Here is a 17,920-nt window from a genome sequence, read left to right on the forward strand (position 1 = left end):
AATGTTCTTATTCCTCTCGAAGTTTTCAAAATTTCTGCAAAGAATGAGAACTTTAATGGTGATGTGTGGGAGAGAAAGATTACACATTCTCCAAACTAACCTAACGTATACTCCCTCCTCGCGATCAAAGAATGAGAACTGGTTTCAGTACTTATCAGACGCGTGTCCGATGGTGCTCCAGCAGGTTTCCTCAGGATGTAGGAGCTGAAGATCAACCAGAATTTGTGTATTTACACCACAGCATTCGAGACATCATCAACTGCAAAGTGGCCATTTATAACTACAATATACTTTTCTTTGGACAAGAAAAATTTTACATCCACGAAGATATCGTCAGAAAACGTGATAGCCAGAGACCCAAAAATCGTCTTCCAATTCGTACTTATGATCTGTCAATTTTCCCACTACCAAAGCTGCCTCGTAGTACCAGAGAAACACAAAAACTACTTTTCTGATTTTGTGTCATTGTTTTATTATGCTTTGGGTACTGTCACAACATACTTATTTTACTAGAGTAACGTAATCGTGGATAGGAAAATTTCTTTTTCTTTTTAATTTCTTATACGTATTAGTGACCTGTAGCAAACCCAACACTTTGTCCGATACAGAAACTTCAAAAAAGTCGTCAGGTATAATTTTTCTCGTGTGTCTAATGGTGTTTTCAATTTTATTTTCGGATTGTGTAATTTGGGTCTGTCAAAATAAAAGTGGTGGGGTTCACACGCGATCCAACGTGAACAGAAAACAAAGGTTTTGTTCCCATTACAAAGAAATGTTGTCTGAATAGTAATTTATGTGTCCTTTTAGAGAGTAGCCTCAAATTAATCTGGTGTTATGTAAGGTATTATTATTGACTTTGACCATAAAGTACGAAGAATAATCAGTGCTTTACGCTACTACGAACAGCTACACACCCATCAACGCTCGGTGCTGTAACAGGTTTACGCAAGAAATTAAATTTTATTGTGTTAATGATGCAATACCTTTGGAAACCAGTACACGCACAGAGATGTTTAGGTAATGGGATGGTAAGTCCTATAGAGCGCCCTAATTCATTTACTTGTATTTTATTTTCCTTTTCCAAATTCGCATCACCTCGCACGTCCCTCTCCCTTTTCTTTATCAGGGCGTGCTTTTGGCAGACTTCAGAGAGCCAAATCAGTGAACAGTCGCGGGATGGGAAGAACGTACAAGCACCCATCGCACGAAGAACAGCTCTAGCGGGTAGGCCGACTCTCATCGCTCCGATTGTTTGCTCTCTGTTACGATCTTAGTTTCCGCGAAGCGTCACAAAACTTGGCTGCCGCTGTTGTTTGGACTGCTGCCTCTGCAACAGCTGCTTCTGCCGAAAGGCGTCAAGTTTTGCTTAAGGAAGAAATAGCTAACGTAGTAAGAGCAAGCAACTGGTGTTCCACGACAAACAGCGTTTCCTAATCGGCGTTACAGGCTCATTCCAAAGCTTCCACAAGGTGGGAAGTATGGCGGAAATATGGCCGCGAGAATAATCTCGTAACAGACGGCATTACGCACGTTGCATTGCTGTTGGAAAAGAACTACGCGTTTCTGACCGATGTTAGTACAAATAAAATGAACAGGAGCTTGGAGTCAAAACACATCCATGAGACTTCTGGAAATGAAAGAAGGGATGACTACAAAAAACCCAATCTCTTGGTTAGTGAGGCCCAATTCGAAGCCACAATTTATAAATATAGCTAGATGAAGAAAAATGCACCTAATAAACGCATTTATTTGTTTCTATTTCACCAAATGAGACTCGCTAATCTTTCAACGTTCCATCAATAGTTTTCATGAATCATAATGAACCTAGCGCTGTATCATGCGTAATGGCGAAAAAGTACTGCACACAAAAACATAACGACTTTTCATTAGTATGGAGTCTACTTGCCTACTTTAAACTCCCAACATATTAACGCGTTGTTATTTCCCGTCTATAGAGTTTTCCCATGTAAACTACACATAACATCATGCGTTACATGTTTAGATATGGTTGATACCATTTACATGTTGGGTGCAATCTCTACACATCTTATCGAATTTTCCGGACATCATTTAGACGTTTATCGTGTTGAACTACAAACAATGAAGCCTATTGCGGAATAATTTCACACTTTGCAGAACTTTCGACTGCTGACCTTGTAAGGGGAAAAGTAAATAACTGGTTCTTAAGTACAATGTGAGAAACCGTAATATTTCGGATGATTTCGTCTATACAACGGCATTCTCGAAACGTTATCAACGGCGTCTGTTCACCTACATAATTATAACCTACATGAACCACCCCCGATAAAACAGTATATATCGATTAACACTATGGAGCATTAGATACTACATGAAAATAACCTTACTCAATTTTCTACTAACAAATTTCCTCTTTTAGATTTAGTACTTCTGAAAAATCACGTCATTATGTAGCACTCTAGAGAGTGGAATGTTGAACTAGTTCGCATCAACCCAGCTAAAATTATTTAACTTTATAAGTGAAAACTAAACCCACTGAATACTGTTATGCAATCGTCAATAGAAGCATGGAGGTGTTAATCGAAACCGATCAAATCGCAACCACACAGTACAATGCTGGCCGTAAATGCCACAAACAAAATAGCCAAGTACTCATTCAATCCTCATTCATGTTAGCACAGCTATTCGTCACAAGTTAATATTAACGAAAACAACTAAATATTTTAAAGTAAGAATCTTAAAATTAATGTACAGTTCCAATACTAATTGTGTCTAAAAACGAAGTGCAGAGTTTCTCTGAAAGTTGCCATGAACTGAATAACAGATTTTTTGATGCACAGTACATAATATTTTAGCAGAAAACTTTCATATTATTTGTGCTTGCAGCTTTCCATGACCATTATTTCACCTGTCAATGACATCATATTGACCTTGCTCTTTAACAAGAGAGCACTAATGATCACAGGAGCTTGATGTATTCGTAATAATTATTTTGAAACAGATATTTCATCGAAAAGTCAGAGCTACGGAAGGGCTTTCCAAGTTGTAAAGGTCTATTAATTCTCCAAAAATTTACCTACAGGAGGAGTTGTGCGTTTTCTCAGCACAGGTGACAATCACCGTCACATCCTAATATTTCATCCTTCAGCATGTATCTTCAATTGCAACATAAATCTACTTTTTCACTGATCAGAACAACTAGGACGTGCTATGATATCTTGTTCGGTACAAGAGTAAGAGATAAATGGCCATTCCACTCGCCCATCGTCCTTCCAAACCTCGTTTGAATGGGTGTCTCGGGCCTAGTGCTACAGCAGCGGCGCGAACGTATTCCAACGTTCGGTATTCCCGCAACATTAGCGGACACAGAGGCGACCCCCAGGCTTTGCGATCCATCAGTGACGACGCAGCCGCGGCTCCGCTGAAGAACGTGAGCGAGCTGTGACGGTGACAGCTGCGTAGCTGAAACGCAGTGTTGCCAGCCACGTGAACCAGTCCAGCCAGGGATAGGCGTTTGTTTGGCAATCGTTGTTTAGTTGCGATGCTACTTGTACGGCGGCCGAAGCGGAAGTGGTGCTCAAACGACAGCGAGTGCTTTCAGTCTCGAGCCGAGGGTGGAGCTTTTCACCGACGGTTATAGACGAAGGGAACACTGACGGCACAGAGACTGGCGTTTCCCTCGTAGCCACTCCATTCGATGGTCCGCAGTGTAACACTGTTGTGATTAAGTTAAAAGGTACTGTTCTAACAACTCTATAAATACTCACAAGTTGTTAGTGAATTTTAAAGATATGTTTCACTTATTAATCTTTCCGCACCAACTCCGCACTTCAACTGAGACGGACTAATGTTTTGAATTAGGGAGCTACGGAAAAATTCTGTTATATTAAGGTCACTGGGACCACAATAGTTGAAAGCTACGGAGTTTGAACGAAAAATCCAACTATAGTGATTTTCAGTCGACAAATGGACGCACATTTTTAGACCAAACTACGCTCAGTCGTTTACGTATAGCGTGTATCCTGGATCTTTTCGTGACCGAACTAATTAAAATTTCGCATAGAGCTGTAGAAATTGCCTTCGTTTAGAATGGACACTGGGTCAGGCCTTGTTTCTAAATTCGAATTAAATCGGATGAGGTTAAGGGAATTAGATTAGGGTTGGGTTGTTTGGGGAAAGAGACCAGACAGCGAGGCCATCGGTCACATCGGATTAGGAAAGGACGGGGAAGGAAGTCGGCCGTGCCCTTTCAAAGGAACCATCCCAGCATTTGCCTGAAGCGATTTAGGGAAATCACGGAAAACCAAAATCAGGATGGCCGGACGCGGGATTGAACCGTCGTCCTCCCGAATGCAAGTCCAGTGTGCTAGCCACCGCGCCACCTATCTCGGTCTTGTTTCTAAATTTCAATTGTTGTTTATAATTTTTTAATTATTTTAAATGGGACGTACATGTCCCAATGGACTTGCGGAGGAATAAATCCTTCACCAAATTTATTCCTCCTCGAGTCCAGCGGGACATATACGTCCCATTTAAAATAATCTTTTTACTAGGGATTAGGATCTGTAAAAAGAAGTAAGCAAGTAAGTATCATTATTACGTCAAACAAAATTTATTCACAGGTTAATACTTTCATGAAATTTTTCCAAACGTGGCTGAACATCTAGTGGTACTTAGCAGTAGCTACATATGAAATTAGCCCTTATCTCTTGCTTCCGCGTACTGCACTGTTTGAATCAACTCCTCGTGTTCCTTGCTGGAAAATATTTTCCAAGTCAGCATTCGACTGGGACAAATATAAAGAGAAGAGGAAAGCCAGCATTCGTTACAAAAACAAACCAGGGGTTTGTGGAGTTGTCGGCTTCATAACAAATCAAGAGAAATAAAAGAAGATTATAGCACCGAATCACATACAACAATGTAAAAAAAATAGATACAAATCTGAATAAAAGGTTAAATAGAAATTATCCGTAAATACGGGGCATAAGGCAAAACCACTAAACGAATATAAAAGCATTTTATCAATAAATATGTACATTTCTAACAAACAATGTAAAAAAAAGACAATAAATACTTTTACTAAACTCATCTAGCACAGACAGGAAAAAAATACATAGAAACGCCAAAACACAATGCTCAACTGAAACAGTTAAACGATACGACGCGCATCATGTGTCAAACAGTGAGTCTGGTAGCTCCCAACAGTTCGATACATTCAACGCTAGATCGCAGCACCACACAGATGATGGACTTCCATATTCCTGTGATCTCAGGGAAATACATTCGTGGGACATACACACTGCCGGAAAAAAATTAGTACCTTGAAAAGACGACGTCGATTTTTGTCTGATGACGGCATACGCCACCTGGGGGATAGTAGATGTAGTGACAATGGTTGCAACATCGCCTGCCAACAGATAGCGTAGTGGCGTAGCTACAAGAGTGCCATCTGTCTCTAGCCTTTAGAGGGAAATGCTTACAGCCAAAACGCTCATTGTGCTGCAAACGTGTGAAGCGAGCAGGCAACCATGCCGCGAAGACTCACTCGTGCTTCCTACAGCCAACTGAGCAAGTTTGAAAGGGGTCAAATTGCGGTCTCCGAGCGGCGGGATTGTTCTTTCGGGAAACTGTCACCCAAGTTGGACGTGCTGCGTCAGGTGGTCAACGATACTGGTATCAGTGTTCACGTGAACATTCTCACACCCGTAAACGAGGTTCTAGACATCAACACAGCACAGACGCCCGTCAGGATCGTCGTATTGTAAGGGAAGCAGTGGCAGATAGTAAAGTTACCACAACACAGATAAGAGGGCCTGTGGGCCCAGACGCGACAATACGAAATGTTGCGAACCGTTTATTAGCAGCGGGACTTTAAGCACGCACACCTCTAACCCATGTTCCACTCAAGCCACAGAATCGACGTGCGCGGCTCGACTGCTGCCGTCAGAGGATCACTCGGAAGAAGGAATGGCGCGCCGTTGTCTTCAGCGAAGAAAGCAGTTTCTGCGTGCACGCAAGTGATGGTCGTCCGCGTGGACGACGGAGACCTGGTGAGCGCTGTCTCGTAGAGTGCATTCGTCCGAGACACGCTGGCCCCATCCCAAGCCTTATGGTCTGGGGTGCGAAAAACTACAACCCTCTTTCACCTTTAGTGTTTCTGAAGGGGGCGCTAGCTAGCGCTCGGTATGCTCAGAATGTTGTTAGAGCCGTTCATTTGCCGTTTTCACAACAGGAAGAATAATGCTTGCCCATACACTGCCCGTGAAGCTCAATAACCTTTACAAGACGTGCAGCTAACTCCCTGCGCAGCACGATGTTCGGGCTTGTCTCCAATCGAGCACGTGTGGGATATGATGGAACGATAAGTGACTTGCGCGACTCGTCGACCAACAACTCTTACAGAACTATGTGAAGACGTCTAGCAGGCGTGGCATGAATTGTACGACCACAGTATTCGCCATATGTACGATCGACGTGATGCCAGAATCAGTGCCTGCACTGCCGCCCTTGGAGGCTACACTATGAACTACTATGGGTGTTTCAGCATGGGTCGATACGTGGTACCTCAGCACCGTTTGTGCTATTGATATGTAAATGTAATCATTTGATGTACTCCACGTGCACTGTTGCAACATTATATCTTGAATGCATTGGAAACTTCTATAAGGGTGTACTAATTTTTTTTTTCCGGCAGTGTATGTCCCACTGGCAACGAAAGGGTTACATGTACTCCTTGGAGTGTGGCCCATTAACAATGCGACACAGTAACTACCGAAGTTATACGATGAAGGTGCATAGTGAGAGTGCGTTTTAATTTCTCTTCAGTTAAAACTTAGCAAAGATGCTCCGTCGGTCGTATAGCTCTCATAAAGAACATATGGTCACAGTTCAATACATTGTATTAGAACGATGTGAATTGTTGTTGTTGATAGATCCGATGTTTCTTTTGTTTGGTGGAATGACAAATTCCTCACCTCTCCTCTACTGCAGCAACCTTCTTAACACTGTGCTATCACAGTCGAACTGGCAGTGGAGTCCTCGAGGAAGAAGTTACCCAGCCGACACTCTACCTACGAAATGGCAAAAACAATGTGGCAAAGCAATGCGGACACCCTTCTCCAGCCACTGTCAGTCGCCGAGAAAAACTTTACCGAAAAATTAATCGCCTCTCTCTTCCTCTTGATACAACTGACTGATCAACATTTACAGGAACATTGATAATGCGCGACTAGTGCTGTACTCGACGACGCACACGTGAACATAAGTACATCTACATCTACGTGATTACTCGCCTATTCACAATAAAGTGCCTGGCAGAGGGTTCAATGAACGACCTTCAAGCTGTCTCCCTACCGTTCCACTCTCGGCCGGCACGCGGAAAAAAAACCGAGCATTTACATTTTTCTGTGCGAGCCCTGATTTCTCTTATTTTATCGTGATGATCATTTCTCCCTATGTGTGTGGGTACCAACAGAATGTTTTCGCGATCTGAGGAGAAAACTGGTCATTGAAATTTCATGAGAAGATCCAGTCGCAACGAAAAATGCCTTTGTTTTAATGATTGCCACTCTAATTCACGTATCATGTCTGTGACATTATCTCCCCTATTTCGCGATAATACAAAACGAGCTGCCCTTCTTTGTACTTTTTCGATGTCATCTGTCAGTCCCACCTGATGCGGATCCCACAACGCACAGCAATACTCCAGCAATACTCCAGAATAGGGTGGACAAGCGTGGTGTAAGCAGTCTCTTTAGTAGATCAGTAGCACCTTCTAAGTGTTCTGCCAATGAATCGTAGTCTTTGGTTGGCTCTACCCACAACATTATCTATGTGATCGTTCCAATTTAGGGTATTTGTAATTGTAATCCCTGAATATTTAGTTGAATTTACAGCTTTCAGATTTGTGTGACTTTTCGCTTAGTCGGAATTTAGAGAATTTCTTTCAGTACTCAGGGGAATAACTTTACTTTTTTCTTTATTGAGGGTCCACAGGTCCAAACAAAGAACTTTTCCTAGCACCGTGTATATAATGCTTTTGGGCAATAAATCCACTGTAAACATAGAACACAGCGGATGAAATGATTTTCGCTAATGCAGCCTCCACGTAAATATGACGGGAATGAAGGATGCTCACGACTGCCAACGGAGATATTCTTCATGCACTTTCACAACATACCAGACTCGTATTTGAGTACCTGCGGTTGAACTCATTGTCCGACTGATTGTTTGGTTGATCTGGGGGAGGAGACCAAACAGCGATGCCATCGACACCATCGGATTAGGAAAGGATGAGGAATGAAAACGGCCGTGCCCTTTCAAAGGAGCCATTTCGATTTTTGGCTGAATCGATTTAGGGTCACATTCATATCTAGGTCTTTAATGTCTCCGTAAGTATAACATGACGAGTGAGCGTATCTTTTCACTGTTTGGTACTGCAAAGAGGAGACAACAATAATTTGCTGAAATATACTTCACGTTTTTCTCTATAAAAATAAATTAAAATGGTCAGTTCCGGCAGTGAAATCGTGGAAACGATGTCGTTCAGCAGATGTGTGCAATAAAATGATTTTTAATCCTGTCGAAGGAAATCTCCTAAGCATTATTTTATTACGAGTTCATCCCTCGGATATCGTAAGAAGCAAGGTAACGAAGGTATCTAATAGCCATTACACCTCTTAAAAAAGGAAACGAGTTTTCTGGCTGCAGGTTTCGCTAGTTTAATTTTCCTTTATACGAGCGTTTGAAAGCGAGCATGTAAGAGGCAATAAGGTGGCCAGGGGATAGAAATTCCTCCGCTCAGTGTAATATATAGCGAGCCAATATGAAGTAAAGAATGCGATGCCCGCGCCGCTCGTGTCCGAGATTACAGCGAGGGACAATTCTATTAGCCGCACAGCGCTGGCGGCCATCGCATTTCCGAATGAATAAAACCATTCGCCCGTAACCCCTGAATTACTGGCGCTGCCTTAGTCTTCTTTCTTTGTGCGCAGAAGCATTCAATTAGGAGGTGGGGTTAGGGGCTGGGAGGGGAGCAGCGAATAGAGACGAAAACCGGACGTCTTACAAATTCACGACATCCAGAACAATTACTTAATTATTTAGATGCGATTGAAGAACTGACTTTCAGTTCTCTCATTACGCAAAATTGATCTTTTTTTAAATTTCACAGCTAATTTGTTACTGAGGTATTATAATTTTATATTTCTTCGTGGTTTCCTCAGAATAACCAGTTCCAAGAAAGTATGAATGCGAAACACGCTGATCAGCTCAATTCTCCGATATAATGCAGCTAAGTAAGACAATCGAAAAGTTCGTAATAACTGATCCTGCGGCCTTCCACATATTTTATATAAAGTCGTAATTTTGTTATTCCCTCTATCACAGTGCACCAACTTCAATGAATATGAAAGAAACTTCGTAACTTTCACAAAGCATGGAATAGAAGAAATGTCGACTACAGCAGGAGAAACTAACATTTACTAATGTACATTCCGACGCAAATGAGTTATGCAAATTGTCTACAAATTGATATTCATAAAGGTATCGACGGAAAATGCAGAATGGTACACTTTGGTGGCCGATAGATGAATGTGTGACGCCGCAGCACAATTTCATTGCGCATGTGGCAAGGGTAACAAATAGGGAACATGTCAATACCAGGGCATAAAACCCTTGTGAATTTCATCCCGTGTGCTCAGTTGGGTGGTAACTAAGCCTCGCAGACAGGCACACGTCAACATTTGAGGAAGGACGTGTAGTTGGGCTCAAAGACGCCGGTTGGAGTGATCGGCGAATAGCTTGTCATTTGAATAGGAGCGATGCCACTCTTCGGCGCTGTTGACAGGAACGAGTCAACCATGGCCGCACACACCGCCAAGAAGGAAGTAGTCAACCTGGAGAGACGAGAGAACGTGAGAACCGAGCAACCGTCAGAAGGGTACTCAGAGCGCCGGATTCGTCATTATAGTTATACGACGTGCAACTGGTGCTTCAGTGAGAACAAGGACCATTAATATGCGGCTCAGAGAAAGGGGACTCAACTCGTGGCGCTCCTTGCGCCGACTACCATTGACCTCTGTACACCAACAAGTCCATTTGCAGTGTCAGTGTTGTTGGGCACATTCGGCCTGGAGTCTCGTTGGGTGGGATAGAACTGTTTTCAGTGATGAGTCCCGCTTCGAACTGAGCTCCGATGACCGGCAAAGACATGTCTGGCGACGCCCCAGCCAGGGATGGGTAGTAACCTGAGTGGCGTCTGCCATAAAACCCGATAACCAGGAGTGATGGTCTAGGTACTATTTCATTTCATAACGGGACCCCTTTGTTTGTCATCCGCGGCACTCTTACAACACAGCGATAAGTCAACGAAATTCTACGCCCAAATTTGTTGCCCTTCATGGCAAGCCAAACTTATATTTCAGAGAGATAATGCCCGCCCGCACTCGGCGAGAGTTTCTACTGCTTGTCTTCATGATTGCCAAACCTGTCTTTGCCAGCAAGGTCGCCGGATCTTTCCCAAACTGAGAACGTTTGAAGCATTATGGGTATGGCTCTCCAAACATCTCGGGATTTTGAAGACCTAACGCGCCAGTTGGACTGAATTTGGCATAGAGTCCCTCAGGAAGACAACCAACAACTCTATTAATTAATGCCAAGCCGAATAACAACTTGCATAAGGATTAGAGGTGGACCAACGTGTCACAGAGTTGCTCAATTCGTAAAGCTCTTTTTCTTAAATAAATCATCCACTTTTCTGAAACTGTGGTGATTTGTTCGTATGTACATGTTCATCACATCTACCGATTTCACCCCAGTCGGATAACTCTTTCGTGGTTTGTCGTTATTTTCTGGCTCGAAGTGTAACAAACAGCGGTTATTTGTTTGAAGGCATAAGGTTCGAAAGTAAATAGACAAATATTTGTCAGGAGTCTCATAACGCATTCACAAGGCTCGATTCTTGTCTCATCAGTTTAGAACGCTGAATGATTCCTCTGAGATTTTGTACATATAACGACAGAAGAAATTCTTAATAACAGTCGTTGGACTGTAATGCAAATACAATGACATCGGCTTCAGCACTCGACACTTCTTTCGCAGTTTTATATACAGATGGTAACCAACATCAACAGTCGCATGAACAGTGCACTTCTAATGTATTTTGCTCGTACACGCCAAACTGTAGCTTTTGAGATGATGCCCAGGCTATTACGTCTACTGTCGTTTCACGTCACTGGAAGATATACGTAAAGTTGCGAAAGCACACAATTCGCTCCGCGGGCCATTTATGGGTGCCGGTAACACTTGTATCAATTGGGTCTATTTTACCGGAGAGGCGGAGAAGAATTTGGCGTGCCTTTGTTGAAACGACAGTACTTACAATCACCTGAAGCGATATAGGAAACCTATGAATAGAATAAATCACGACGGCCAGATCAGGAACTGAGTGGAACTCTCTCCTACCACAAATCCAGTATTCTGGCGCTGCGCCACCTCGTGGAGCGTACCCGTATCTGTAGTTTGAGGCCCCACAATCCAGCAGACCGGGGTTTTCTCTCTCTCCTGCAATTTCCCATCAACACAGGTATTGTAATCTGCAACATTACGAAGGAATGAGCTTCGATTTCTACATGACGCCCATTTACAAACTGTTTCACAATTTACTTTGATGTTTCTAAGCGCTGTGTGATGAAAACAATTGGTTCTTCCTCCACCTTACATGTCATTATTGCAATGAGTGAGGGAGAAGCGCCAAAGAGAAACGCGAGAAAAGGTTGTTAAAATGTAAGCTGCAAGATGACATAGATTACTAGAAATTTAGCTGTTGAAACGCAACCGTGAACACATGAGGTAAGAGTTTAAATAATTAAGCTGCAAATAGCACTTCGTAGCTCTGACGTTAAACTGATGAATATGGAATAATAGTGACAAAAGTAGCATTTGGACGCTATACTGCCTTAATGCGATTATCTTCTTGACGATGCGGTCAAACTAATTATGTTAACGGACAAACGTCGCGTCATCCACATACGCTGAATGCGTGTGCAGTTTCATCTTGCTCCTCCGCTTCCTCTTGCTCCTCCCCTTTGGTGGCCGAGTGATTAAAACACAGGATTCACATTTGAGAGTAAGAAGTGCAAAAATTATTGTTTAGGCATGTATATATAAAGTTTCGATAAACTATTTAGGGTGGACGCAAGAATGGTTCCCATGAAAAGGAAAAAGCAATTTTAATTACTATTCTTCTCCAATTTGAACTTTTGCTCTGCCTCTAATGACAACGACGCCGACGGGACGTAAGACCCGGAGATTTGTTCCATTCTACCAACCTTTTATCTTCGCTAATGTATCAGAGAGAGCAGTAACGCAGAATAATATTTGCGTCGACATACACCGTAATATCCTTATCAACAACAAATCTGATTAAACGCGTGATCACAACGTAGTATTTCAGTACTCTTTCTTCAGCTGAAGAGTCGCTTAGCAGTTCTTCCGGTAACGAGGTATATTTCTTCTTGAATCTACGCACTATCAAGATGTCATTACTATTTCGCACTAGAAAGCAAATGGGAAACTAAAATATACTTAAGGCCATACAGTCCTCTGCGAATAACAACGCACACGTTAAGCACCTGATTTACTGCCCACCAGAGCTGGTGATCATATTTGGGAGCGAAAGCTGGTTACCTAAACATCTCACTCAAAATATATTTTGCGGTGCAGTGCTCTTACGAATAGTGACTTATTATCGATTCGATTTCAGTAGCAGCACAAAAGAAAAAGCAAAGTTTAACGTGTAGCCGATATCGACAGCATTAGAGAAGGACCATTAGGTCTAATGAAGAAGAATCGGAAAAAAGTTGTCCGCGATCTTACTTAACGAATCATCCCAGGATTCAGCCAAATCCATTTGGAGAAACGATGGATTACCAAACTCAGGATGCCCAGGTGAGGGCTAGAACAACCATCTTACCAACTACGACTCCATTTACTTAATCACCACGACATCTCGCTCGGATCGTACAGCGAATAAGTCTACTGATTCTGGCAAATTACGTTACTGAGGACCTCGTTTTTTCCCTCGCGCGGCTGTTCGACCAATAAATCCGTAACCTACAGAGCGGTTCAGGAAAAGGCACCTGGTACAATCTCCAGTTACCCGCCCAACCCCCCTCTATTTCCCGCCTCACTGCCTTCTGCAATGGAAATACATCAGTCGAGTGGAAAATAGCGTGCCGTCACAATATGGGATATACAAAGTGCTCTCGCAGTTCCACATTAACAACAAAAATGGCTATAATTGGAAAACGTATCTACCTTCTAGGGAATGAGATCTCAATAACACGACAACCCACACGCTCGCAGAAAAAGGGCAGAAAGAAAAATAATGAGCATTTAAAACCCAAGTTTCCCTTCAGCAAATACGCCATTCTCCGCAAGCATCCAAGCTTACACACCGTGTACAATATGGAGTGACAGCTATACAGGGTCTATCAAAAAGAATCACCCGATTTAAAAAAAAATTATAACTATTATGTTACTTGAGATATGTGCGTGAACAACGCACTGTTGGAACGAGCAAACTCTAGAGTTTTACATGGTTGTTCAACATGAGAGGAACTCTCCGAAATTTAATGCGTTTTGTGCAGTATCATGGGAAAAGGTGTATGGTCTATTTTTCTTTGCCGAGAACACTGTTACAGGAACCGCATATCTCGATATGCTTGAAAACTTTCTTTTCCCACAGTTGGAGACTGACTGGAACGACTTCATTTACCAACAGGATGCGGCACCGCTACACTGGCATCTGGAAGTGCGGGGATTTTTAAATCAAAGGATTACAGAATGACGGATCAGCGCACTGGACCAAATGATTCAACCTCACATTACTGGCCTCCAAGGTCATCGGACCTGAATGTATGTGATTATTTCTTGTGGGGGGTTTAAGGAACACTTTGTTTATGTGCGTACGTAACCAACAACAATGAATGAACTGAGACATCGCATAACAGCGGCTGTGGAAGCTGTAACTCAAGACATGCTCGCTGCAGTGCGGGAATAATTTGAATACCGCATTGACATATGCCGTGCATCTGAAGGGCGTACTGAACATTTACGAAAAGGTGAGGAAAAGAATAACCTTTTTGAGTTTCCCGTTCATCAAAAAACAAAATTCGTTGCATGTCTTCATTAGTTTCAGAAGTATAGACGTGCCAAATCAGATGATTCTTTTTGATATACCCTGTATTTTGAACGGTATAACGAGCAGACGAAACAACAATATTTCCGTAAATGGGCGCAATCATTTGAATAATTGCTTTTTTCCACATTCGTCTAGGACTATATTACAGAATGTTCATTACGTAGATATAATAGCACCCCGAGGATGTAGGACATGTCACAAAAAGGTAAGAGATATTTGCAAAGGAAATGACAGTTCTATGTTCCTCCGTAGGTTCTATACAAAATGGTCTACACTGAGGTGTAAAGAGTCAAAATTTTATTCTCTTTCTCATTTACATATCGGGTAAAAAGCTTACCACAAACGTTTAAATGCATCTTACTAAAGGTCGCAAGGTAACTCCAAGGCAACTGTAACAAAGCGTCATCAAAAATAAGAACCGTTCTCAAGGGTTATTTCCATACGTAGCAGTACTGCAGTGAAGCTAAACCTACGTCAGTTGCTAGATAAATTTAAGTTACATGATGCAGTTAATTATGTCTATTGGTTCTTCAATAAATTTATTCATGGGAATAGAAGTAGTTGGCCACAGTTAATCCTTTACTCTCCTCTTACACAGTGCTCTTTTAGTAGCTACACCTTGCTGGAAAGCTACTAGAAATGCTTCTTCCTGAATAATGGATATCTTTCTCGACCAAACTGAGTCATTTTAAGATTTTATGAACGTTTCACTTACACCTACCATCGTATTAACTGAGTTCTTGATTTGTAGGAAACATATATTTATATACTAAGATGACATATGTTCTTTCGGACATGTCCGAAAGAACAGATACCATCTTACTATATATATAGTTAAGGCTCAGCGTCCACTTAACCATCTTCTTCTTCTTCTGTGCGAATGCACAAACAGTGCCCGAACTCTTACGGGAGTCGACAACGCGCCGCGAGTAATGAGTATAATGGGCGGGGGCACTACGAATGTATGCGGGACAATACGTTGAGAATGTGGGTTTCGCGGGAGGTGTGCCAGAGATAAATCCCTGCAGTCGCGCTATCCTCTGTGTCCTCGGTGGTTCAGATGGATAGAGCGTCTGCCATGTAAGCAGGAGATCCCGGGTTCGAGTCCCGGTCGGGGCACACCTTTTCATCTGTCCCCGTTGACGTATGTCAACGCCTGTAAGCAGCTAAGGGTGTTTATTTCATTGTAATATTTGATGCGACAAATTTCGTTAACGAATAAAATGTGTTGAGAACTGGTAGTTCGTACACGAAGTTAGTCAAATAGCCTTGTGCAAAAATTTCTCTAATTTACACCACAAATAATTTGTATTACATAGTTCTAGATCCAGAAAACTTTAGCTTAGCTTGATGAATTACCCCAAAATATGGTACCAGCTAACATTATGGAATGAAAATAACCAAAGTGTCCCGGATCTATTATTTTTACATCACCGTTATCTTACAATATTCGCTTTGAAAACCATGATTTGATTAGGCGCTTCAGAATTTTTACTCTATACTCTTCCCAACCAAATTTATTACTGAACTTCAAGACTATCTGTCTCCATGTCTCCATTTACATACACTGTGTAAGTCTCTTCCAGGTTTTCCTGCGCATACAGTGAGTTTTTTCACAGTTTAACGACAGTAAATTGGCTACAGCACACTATTAATGTACACTAAAATGTAATTTCTAATAGTACATTTGGTCTTCTATTTACTACAATGTTTGTATAAGCACAGTCTCCGGTAACATTATTGTTGACAGATCATTAATACAGACCAAAAGTAGGGTTCCAAGATGGAATCTTGTGGGACACTTTATATAATTAGTTAACATTCCGATAAAGAGTGAAAAATTAATACACCATTCGTGCTTACTGAAGACCTCTGATTTCTATTCGATAGATAATACACGATCGATTTCGCAGAATTTCCTGCGACATCACAATATTCTAATTTGTACAGTGAAATGCCTCTGACAGATCACAGAATACAACGGTATAGCCTGCAATTTGTTGTCAAATCAATGAAGAACATTCCCACCATATGAAGTGGCTAAACAAAAGCATATTTCAGCCTGTGAAAATAAGTTCCACAGACAAATGATTGGTTACGCAAATAATTTAAGATATTGCGAAACTCAGAAGCACAGTCTTTAATTACATCTGTTGATATTTTATCACAAGCATTAGAATGGATTAATGTTACATATGGTACCGAGAGTCATGCTCGTGTTGGTGATGTCATTAGCAAAGGCTGCTCAAAGGTATTCTCGGACAGGATCCATTAAGCATGACACCTAATAAATTATTGGTATAAAATGGTTGTTAAAGAGCTTCGCGACCAAGCACGGATCTGTTACCAATCATCTAATCTTTAAGATGATGAATGATGATGTACTTATATATTCGTACACAGAAAAGGATGATTGTTTTACTGATTTTTTTTATTTCGGCCTGGCCGGTATAAGGTTACATGTCCATCTTCAGCGGTCGTCCAGTTTACTATTCTGTCCTCATAAACTTTACGTAGGTTTTTTCCCCTTAATTTTACTTAAACTTTTAATTGGTTAAATGAGGCTATTAACTAGCGAAAAGTGTAAGGTAGTAGTTCTGGCTGGAGGTGGTGGTTCTGTCATGTTTTGCGGTTGTTTTTGTACCACGACTTGAGCTCAACTATTGAGGTTATTGTGAACGAAGATGGTTATTTCAACATTCTCGGTGATTTCAAGTGTCGCCGTTTGTTCTACATCTTCATGGTAAAAATGCTGTGGACGCTCGCGTCCTCCAAGGTGACAGGTGCCGGGTTCACGGGGCTACACAGATACGTTTCTGGCTTGACGAGCACTCAAGCACCGTATTGCATCTGGACTTGGACCGTAAATCGCCCAATGTTTTTGCCAACAGAAAATGTCAAGCACTATTTGGAAGAGCAAGTGTCAAGTAGCGAGCAACGTAACGTCAGGGATCTAATCATTTACGAGTGGCTTAAGTTGGAGACTTGTGCACTCTCTTTGTGGCCGAGGTGAGGCCACTGCCGAGGCCAAAGGCTGTCTCCTATGGTGACTGATTTTTTGTTCGGTGTGCTTAGTCACACTAAGGCGTACATCAAAGAAAGAAAAGTGTTGGAAACTGCAGAAAACAAAACTATGGGGGCTTGAGGCTAGCGGTGAGTTCGGGCCATGTGGTTGCGCACGCCCCTCGGCGGTATGCACGCTGCGCGACGAAACGGCTGCCTGGTGCGTATCGGGAGCAGTGCGACCGCAGCGCCGTCAGTCGCGGCCGCCGGTCGTCACGGGGGTAATCGGCCGCCTCCCTGCCGCCAAGTTGGTAATTGGCGGCTGGACCACGCGGGCTCAGCCGGGCCGAACCGGCGGCGGCGTCGGGGCCGCCTGCCACGCAATCAGTCACGTCGTGGGCGGCGCGGCCGCGGGGCCGGGCGACACGCTCCTCCTGTCCTGTCCTACACCTCTCCATCACGACTACCAGCTCCCTTCCTTCAACGGATACAACGTCAGCTAGAAACTCCAGTCACCAGCAGCGATTAGGGAGCACAAGACTAGCAGACGCAGAGAGTCTGTCCCTCTGCAGCGATTTCCGAAGTCAGTATTAAGCGACCAGGAGAGGTGAAAAGTCGCTCTTTAGGGCCAATTTGGACAGCAATTATACAGTATTAACAAGCTGCGACGTGGTCGCGAATAGAAAAGTGATCCAGAAAGTGTAGAATAAAGTCTTTAATTTTGTCTACGATCAT

The 17,920-nt window shown here is 42.5% G+C and overlaps 1 protein-coding gene and 1 non-coding gene across 2 annotated transcripts in view; one reads left to right on the forward strand and one right to left on the reverse strand.

The window, feature by feature from the left end:
• The window catches only part of LOC126191485 (E3 ubiquitin-protein ligase mib1), a 612,367-nt gene that overhangs the window by 212,554 nt on the left and 381,893 nt on the right, over nucleotides 1–17,920 (reverse strand). The gene's annotated exons all lie outside the window — the stretch shown is intronic.
• On the forward strand, nucleotides 15,228–15,301 carry Trnat-ugu (transfer RNA threonine (anticodon UGU)). The gene has a single exon. It is a non-coding gene; the product is annotated as a tRNA-Thr (tRNA).

The sequence above is a fragment of the Schistocerca cancellata genome, chromosome 6 (assembly GCF_023864275.1).
Source record: "Schistocerca cancellata isolate TAMUIC-IGC-003103 chromosome 6, iqSchCanc2.1, whole genome shotgun sequence".
Lineage (NCBI taxonomy): Eukaryota > Metazoa > Arthropoda > Insecta > Orthoptera > Acrididae > Schistocerca > Schistocerca cancellata.